General features: G+C 39.5%; 1 protein-coding gene across 1 annotated transcript in view; it reads left to right on the top strand.

Annotated features, from left to right (window-relative positions):
• FGFR2 (fibroblast growth factor receptor 2) overlaps positions 1–7,869 on the top strand; it is an 83,202-nt gene that overhangs the window by 56,726 nt on the left and 18,607 nt on the right. The window lies entirely within an intron of this gene.

Genomic DNA, 7,869 nt, shown 5'->3' with positions numbered 1-7,869 from the left:
GAAGAAGAATTTTGTAGTCTGGGGGGGGGGGGGATTTCATAGCCAAGCATCCAGAAACCACCCCAAAATAGAAAAAAAGACTGTAATAAAGTAAAAATAGGGGAGATACTATATCAGATCTCAGACAGTTTGCTTAAGATGCTGATGCTTTTGAGTGAGGAACAAAAGCAAATGTCAGTTAAAAGGCATACAACAGCATTGCATGAAATATTTTATGATTGCTTGTGGCTGGCAATGAGTGTTTCTGGAGAGGACAATACCCCGAGCAACAAACCAGTTGAACGAGTAACAGGACTTTGGCTTTGTCACAGACCATCACTTGCCAAAACAGCCTCCATTCCCACATACTATCCTCTCCTGAAAGACTTGTTTCTTTTGAAGCTGGAGTTTAATATGTTTTGATTTTCTTGCAGTAGGCCTTCAGGATAGACCTCTGAACCCACCAAATCCACCCCCAGGTTTCCGCCCTGAGAGGCGGAGGGGTGTTGGCATCTGAGGCTGTGGTTCACCTCCTTATTCAAAATGGGGACCATCTGCGGGGATCGGATCCAGGCTCTGGTCAGGGGGTTTGGATCTGAGGGTTTAGTTTGGGTCCATCTGCACCATGAATAGGTTGTGCAGAATTTCTGCAGATTGTTTTTACAGCCTGTCCAGAATATTATCACTGTCAGAGTAATGCATGTACCTTAAACATAGTTTTTCAGTGTGGGTGAGTTTCTGAAATTTAGATGCACGATCACACAGAGTTAGGGTGGAGCTTGGTCTTGGGATTTTAACAGTATTATTTTTTTCTGAACCCTTGTTTCACGGTTTCTGAATCTCCTTGGTTAAAAATACTACAGAATAGTAATGCTTTAGCCATCTTCCTCTAAAGTGCAGTATTTTACAAAATCTTGAGGTGGGGGACATGAACTTTGTTTGATCTGAAAAATATTTGGTTTGTTTTATGAGCAAAAATGTTAATTCTTATTTTTTCTGACTTTGCCACTTTTTGGTTTTTTGTAATTTTATGATTTTACTCATTTGCTTGGAAATCACTGGGTAGAAGAGGGACTTTTGACTCTGAGTGTATCAGAAAGAATGATGAGGAGCTCTCAGCTCAATTCACGCATCTCTATGGCTAAAAATCTGTGTAGCTTTCTGGACAAAGAAGGCTTTTCAAATGTTGTATACTTAATCAGAGAGAGATACATATCAGCTGCTTAGATAAAATACATTTATTAGATTTCTGCCTGAATATGAAAGCATCATAATGACTCAGAGATAAGTTGATGGCATAAAAATTACCTAGGGTTTAGTGTGATCTCAGTTGTGTCAGTTGGAAATGGTTCCTCAGGGGGAGAGTGTTATTTCATTGCGTGTGACAGCAGTACCAACCACTGCCCTCAGTTTAGTTATTTATCATTAAATGATGCAATATGGACCTTCTCCAAAGCTATTGTTTTCACAGAGGGAAAAAAATCTCTGTCTTACAACATGCTTGTCAGATAGGGTTTTGTCGGTTTATTTTGGTTTTCTATATTTTCTTAGCAAAACCGGCATTTTGCTTTTTAAAAGTGGGACTAATTTTTTGAAAAATAGTATATGTTTGAAAGTATGGATCTTATTTCAACCCCTAAGCAAAAATTCCACCACTCTCAATTCTCCTGAGTACTTTTTTATTAACAGGAGTTTCTCATTGAAGGTGTCTCTGCTTTCGTATCTTCACAGAGGAAAATATAACTACTATAAGCATTAAAAGAAATCTGTATTTCTGTTTTGATGATTTCACCGGTCATTTCACTAGTTTGTATTAGCTTGCAGAGGCAGGATGAGATGAGCAGTCCCTGAAGACTTGCTCATCAACAGTGAAGATTCCTTAATTTTTCAGTTAGCATCTTCTTGGTCTCTATGGCTGCAGCAGTTGTTTAGTTTCTGCATCTTTTAAAGCTGGTTTTGGATTTCAGAATTGTTGTCGCAAATCAAAAATTAAAAAATAACCCAGGAGGTGTTTTATTTAATGGGTATGTGTTTCTGGATTATTCAACTCTATTCGGTTTGTTGTACCACGAGGCTTACTTTTTTGTTTCAGTTTATTTGCATTTCAGGGGATTGTATTTAAAGCCTGGTGGGGTTTTGTCACTAAACCTTTATTTATCTATTGATCACAGAAGGTTCTCCCTTGCCTTTGTGCTGTGCTGTGTGGGGGAGGAATAGGGAAAGTGGCCGAGTTGTTGAGAGGATGGGTGAGAGTGAGCAGGGGAGATGCTCGTGGCAGGTCGACTGTGTGAGCTGGGCAGAGATCTGGGGCTGGGTGATGGGATTTGTTGGAATTCCAGAGAAATGAGGCCATAGATTGGGGAATTCTTGATATTGTTTTCAAAGCTCTCTGCTGCTGGGTCAAGCTCCCTAAGGATCTGGATATGAAAATAATCCTGGTTCATGAAGAGGCATTTGCATGACTGTGATGCCATCTTGTCTAAGTGGGATAAGAGTCTTGCTGAGTAACATATGGTTTGGTTTGCAGGCCTGGATTCTCGTACACTATTTAGTCTGAGCTACTACAGGATTTTATCATTCCCCACATGCAGGCATTTTTTTCCTGCCAAAATGTGGTTCTTTTCACATTCATAGGAAGGGTCATGATGAAGTCAGGAATTATCGGTTCCCTCCCCCTACAGTCCTCAGCCTCACTAGGATCTGGTACTTGGTTTTTGAAATAGAAACTTCTTGCAGGGAAATCGGTAAGCAATTCCTCTTCTTTATACAAAAGCAGAGAGCTGCAATGCTCTGTTGGTATTAGCCATGTTCTGCATAGAAGTACCAGCTTGCAAGGGCATGGAAAGAAGTATTTGTAGGATTGAACATCACAAGCCGATTTGCAGTATATGCTTTAGGTGACAGGTTCACTGAACCAAAAGGTAAAGAGTAGCCTTCAATAGGATATACACCTTTTTTTTTTTTCCTTAACAAATAAATTATAATTAAAACAGACAAAAAGACAGTGCTGCTCTAATGGTTATAGAAGGTCCTATCTCTTGTGACTTGCCCAGTCAAAGTAAAGTACAAGTGTCTGTCATCACTAGAGCATTTCATTAGTGCTATCACAGTTTAATCTGTCAAATTTGGACCCCCTCAACTTGGGCGTATATATGTGTATGTGTGTATATATATATGTATGTCTATATGTCCTTCCTCCTTAAATAGGAATGATTTCTTACGCTTAGTATTTTAAATACATTCCCATTAATTTATATCTTCTGCAATTGTTGATTCCTTCATAAAGATATAGTGAGCATATTTGTGATGAGCAAAGACTGATCAGTTTAAAGTGAGACTTACGCTCACCAAGCAAAATAGGTAATTCAAAATGATGATGGCAGCTGGAACATGAAAAAAAGAAAATAATCTGGAACAAGTAAAGTAACATAGTATTTCACATAGTATTGAGCTGTAAAAAATATCATTCGTTTTAAGGAATAGACCCTGTAATACAAAGACTAATATACAACTGTCAGTAGGATATGTTGCAAGGGATTTACCTTAATACCTATTTTAGTTTCTTGCTTTATCCTTGGATTCCTCTATATGGAAACCATTGACTTGCCTAGTAGTACTCGTTTGTTATTTTGCTGTTGTGTAAGTGTTTCAAAAGGAGTGCTTTTCATGAAGGGGTGATGCATGTGTTTTAAATGTCAGTACTTAACATTAAGAATCCTCAGTTTCATGTAGTGCATTTAACCTTGTATTTTCCTAGATCCAGTCACTCAGATGGACTGTTTCTATCAACAGCTAATAGCATTACTTACTAGTTACATTTATATACATATGTGCGTATGACTTCAAATTAACTTTATAGCAGAGCCTTCAAAAAGACTGACAATTATAGGAAATCACTGCATGGCTGCTAAAATCTCCCAGCATGAGTGCCAGAACTGACAGATCTAGGCTTCGGGATATGGTATAAATCATCAGTGGAGGAAAACACCCTTCATAATCAATTACAGACAATTACACACTGCTCTGCGTCTGATTTTGCCACATGGCATTAAAAGATTCCAGCAAAGATTCATTTGTTTTAAATGCTCCGCTGCTTAGAAATGCTTGTAAAGCATTATCTCAGAGCTGATTAAATACAGCGTGTTGGCCGAAGGACAAATATGTTGTTAAAATGGGGATATAATAATGCATTGGTGCGTGAGGTTTGGACACAGTGGGTTTTTCTCCTTCTGAAGTGCAGATATGGAGCTAAAGATCTGTCTGAGGCTAGTACTTCTTTTGGTTCTGGCCTCCTAAAAGCAGAAAGGAAGCACAAAAAAGAATATTTTATGGTGGAGGTCTACCCTCCTGTTGAGGTTAACGTATACCATAATAGCCCTTTCAGTGTTCTGCTCAAGTCAAGCTGACTTCTGCCTTCCTTGCTTTAATTAAGCACTCAAAATACCTCTTTAGTGTAGTGTCATCACTGAAAATAGGTGACACCAACACAGTGAGTAGACCTTGAACATGTCTAATTCACCTACGTTAGATGCCCTTCCTTGCTTCTCTGTCCTGGCTCTGCTTTGTTCCTTTATCTCCAAGAAGCCCATGTTGGTGAGCTGGGTGATTGCCCGAGAAGTTAATGCGTTTTGACTTAGATGTCCAGCTGATGCTTCTTGGCACCTGGTAGACCCAAAGTGGCCCTGGAGTCTGTATATTGGCCATGTACAATTACAAGCTTGCTTCAAAAACTCAGTATGGCCTCTATTATGCCTGTGTCCCATGTACCTTGAATCTTTGCATAACTGAAAGCAAAAAGAGCATCCACGTACTTGAAAGCAACTCTACACGCTGAAATGTGGGGTTCGCGGTAGGAGTGTCACTGGTTCTTGAACCTGCATGATAAGGGGTTGGAGGGCAGTGCTGCAGGTGAAAAGGGGAAAGTAGCAAGCTGGAAAAAGGCTTTCTATATGCTGTTACTTAAATGTATACATGTAGATTAAAGTTGACCGTGTCTACTGACCTTGGAGTAGGTAGGGTTTTCCTCATTCTTTTATAGTGTACTCTAAGGCAATGAAAAAAGATGCTTAAGGGATGAGTTGAAAGGTTAATTCTTTACTATTGCAGTAAAGGTGAAAGGCCATTTTGAAACAGAAAATCTCCTCCAACCATAGGCCAGCCTGGGTTGGCTTCGTCTTTTCTGGAGCAGATTTTTATAGCCCTTGAGCTCCTGTAACTGTACTGCTCCAGTTAATCAATCAGAAGAATATTCCCTGGGATTGCAGTCCATTTTCCTTCTTCCAGACACTGAGTAGTTCCTCTGGATTTTTCATCATTCCTATCCACGCTGATGCGCTTTGGTTACCTACAGCATCTCTGGCCAATCATCCAGTTATTGTGTGAAGTAAACGTGCAATTGTGTTAAAAGGGAAATTGGCAGAGTTTTTAATCTGTTTTTTTTCTATACATTATTACTATTTAACTTCTGTGTTTGAAATGCATCACCAGTCTATTTCAGTTTATTGCAGGTTTACTTTTGTAGGTTTTAACCGTGCTAAGACTGTTGAATTGTGACTATAAGAGCTAGTGAAAAGATGAAACTATGGCAGATATCTGAACAGTGTCTAATACAAATATTGTATTCATGGAAAAAAAAGACCCCAGACCATTTTGGGCCATTTCTGATACGTAAGGGATATCATCTAAATTTTGCAGCTTCACTTCCATGCCTTCCTGATGTCCCGTGAAAACAATGACTATAATGACAAAGAAAGGCAAGAAAGTAAAGGCAATGTTAATAAGTAAAAAAGAATCAAGACTTGAATAAAGATCTTGGTAGAATGGCTGGAGAATAGTGGGTGGATTTTGGAAATATGGAGGAATTTGTCATAGAGTATTAGTAAGTTTGTGGTGAGAGATGAAAAAATGGAAACTAGAAATAACAGAAAAATGAAATTCAAGGGAAGTCGTGGGGGACAGAGGAGTTGCCACATTGTTCGTGGAGATTTGCACGTTTCTTAGTGCTGAGCTGGTTCATTTAATGAAGCATCATTTTAAAACCATAATGAAAATGAGCAAAAAATAAGCAAAAGTCTAATTCCAGCCCTGGTTCTCATGCTGGCTTGCCATGCAGCTCCAGCAGATGTGTTCCCCTCTGTAGACTGGGCATGGCAGCATCTCTCTAAGGACTCTGTTCAGTATTCACTTACTGATTTATTTAGAGCTACATAGTCTGCCTTAATAGTAGTTTTCTGTTTGTATCCCAAGTGGTCACCGTATTTATTATCCTAGAGGAATGTGTCAGGTACTTATATTTGCTGAAAGTAAATATTAACATTAATGATGGTGGGATGAATGAGGAGGAAAGTGGTCCATCTTTTGAATGGTAGCCTTATTTGTGCAGTTATACTCTCTTGTTCCATAGACACCACATGCAGAAGCTGGAGCTTCTGGTACCAAGAAAGGCCTGTCAGCTGCAAAACTGCTTACCAAGGTTAATTTTTTGATAGCAATCCTTAACGCTTTCTTCCTTATGAAACCTCTTTCCAGTCTTAATCTCTGGTCTTAGAAAAATGTGTCAAGAAGCCAAACCCATTTGATGAGATGGATTTGAGGATGTCTACCTGCAAAAAGACCTCTCAAACAAAACAGGTGGTCAGAATCGTGATGAGAAATTTGTTTGAGCGCCTTAGCCTTGTCTTGTCAAAGTACATTGTGTAAGAGCATGACTTGCAAAAGCCTTTCAGCCCCATTCTGAGGAGCTCAAGTAATTCCGTGGGCTGAGACACTGTAATTGTTAATTGGACTTAATATAAGGGAGCACTAAGTTGGACTTATCAGGTGTCATAGAGACAAGAGGATTTGGTGTTCATATCACTGTGTGTCACTGATTTGTACTTTAATGCCATTGGGATCTATTTGCTTATAATTGCTTTTTTTATGTAGTTATAAGACCTGTGGAACAAAATTGTAGCCTGGTGACATTTTACATAAGCAAAACTGGTGTCAAAGTTGACTCCAGGTGATGAGGACAAAGGTCAAGAGTGGTAGTTATTCTGATGCTCTAGGCTTCCAGCTTGGGCAGGGTCTCAACAATGCTGGCTGAGAAGTACCTCCTGTTGCCTGATGCGAGGATGGGTACCAGCGATGGCATTGTGAAACAACCTTCATCCCGCCTTGGCCACCAGATTTGGGCTTGACCAAGACTGTCATGGCCTGAAGAGAGAAGGAGGATTCACACTTAGAGGAGGGGAAGACTGGCAATACAAGCATTTTTGTTTTGTGTTCATATTCGCTTGAAACTCTGAGGTCAGTAGACAGCAGGCTGCTGCTTGCAGGTTTGAGGAAGGAGCCTTATAGAAGATACAGCACTCACACCAAAACAAGTTTTGTTACATGGATGGAATAGTTGCCTCCTTTTTCAAAGCAGTTATCATTAAGTACCTTTGATGCTCTAAGGAAAATGTTGTTGAGGCTGATGAGAAATCATACTCCAAAGTGAATTACAATTCAAAGCATTAGACATTTCTCGTGGTTTAACCCCAGCCGGGTTTTCTTCTATGAAGAAAATTAACTCTATCCCAGCCAAAACCAGCACAACATTAAATTATTTTTAGGAGCTTTTCTCCACGTTGCCTGCAGAATCTTTAATTGAGAATGTAGTGAGCTGAAAACTTAAGTATCCCCCAATTATTCTGATAGCTTTTGATGTTTTCAATAATGAATGCTTAGAAAATATAGAATCGTAGAATTGTTTAGGTTGGAAAAGACCTTTAAGATCATCGAGTCAAGCCGTTAACCTAGCACTGCCAAGTCCACCACTAGACCACGTCCCTACGCACCACATCTACACATCTTTTAAATACTTCCAGGGATGGTGACTCAACCACTTCCCTAGGCAGCCTGTTCCAA

This window comes from Aptenodytes forsteri, unplaced genomic scaffold, assembly GCF_000699145.1.
Source record: "Aptenodytes forsteri isolate BGI_AS27 unplaced genomic scaffold, ASM69914v1 Scaffold15, whole genome shotgun sequence".
In the NCBI taxonomy this organism is placed as follows: Eukaryota; Metazoa; Chordata; class Aves; order Sphenisciformes; family Spheniscidae; genus Aptenodytes; species Aptenodytes forsteri.
The sequence above is the reverse complement of the archived record's forward strand: the minus strand, read 5'-3'. Positions and strand labels throughout refer to the sequence as shown.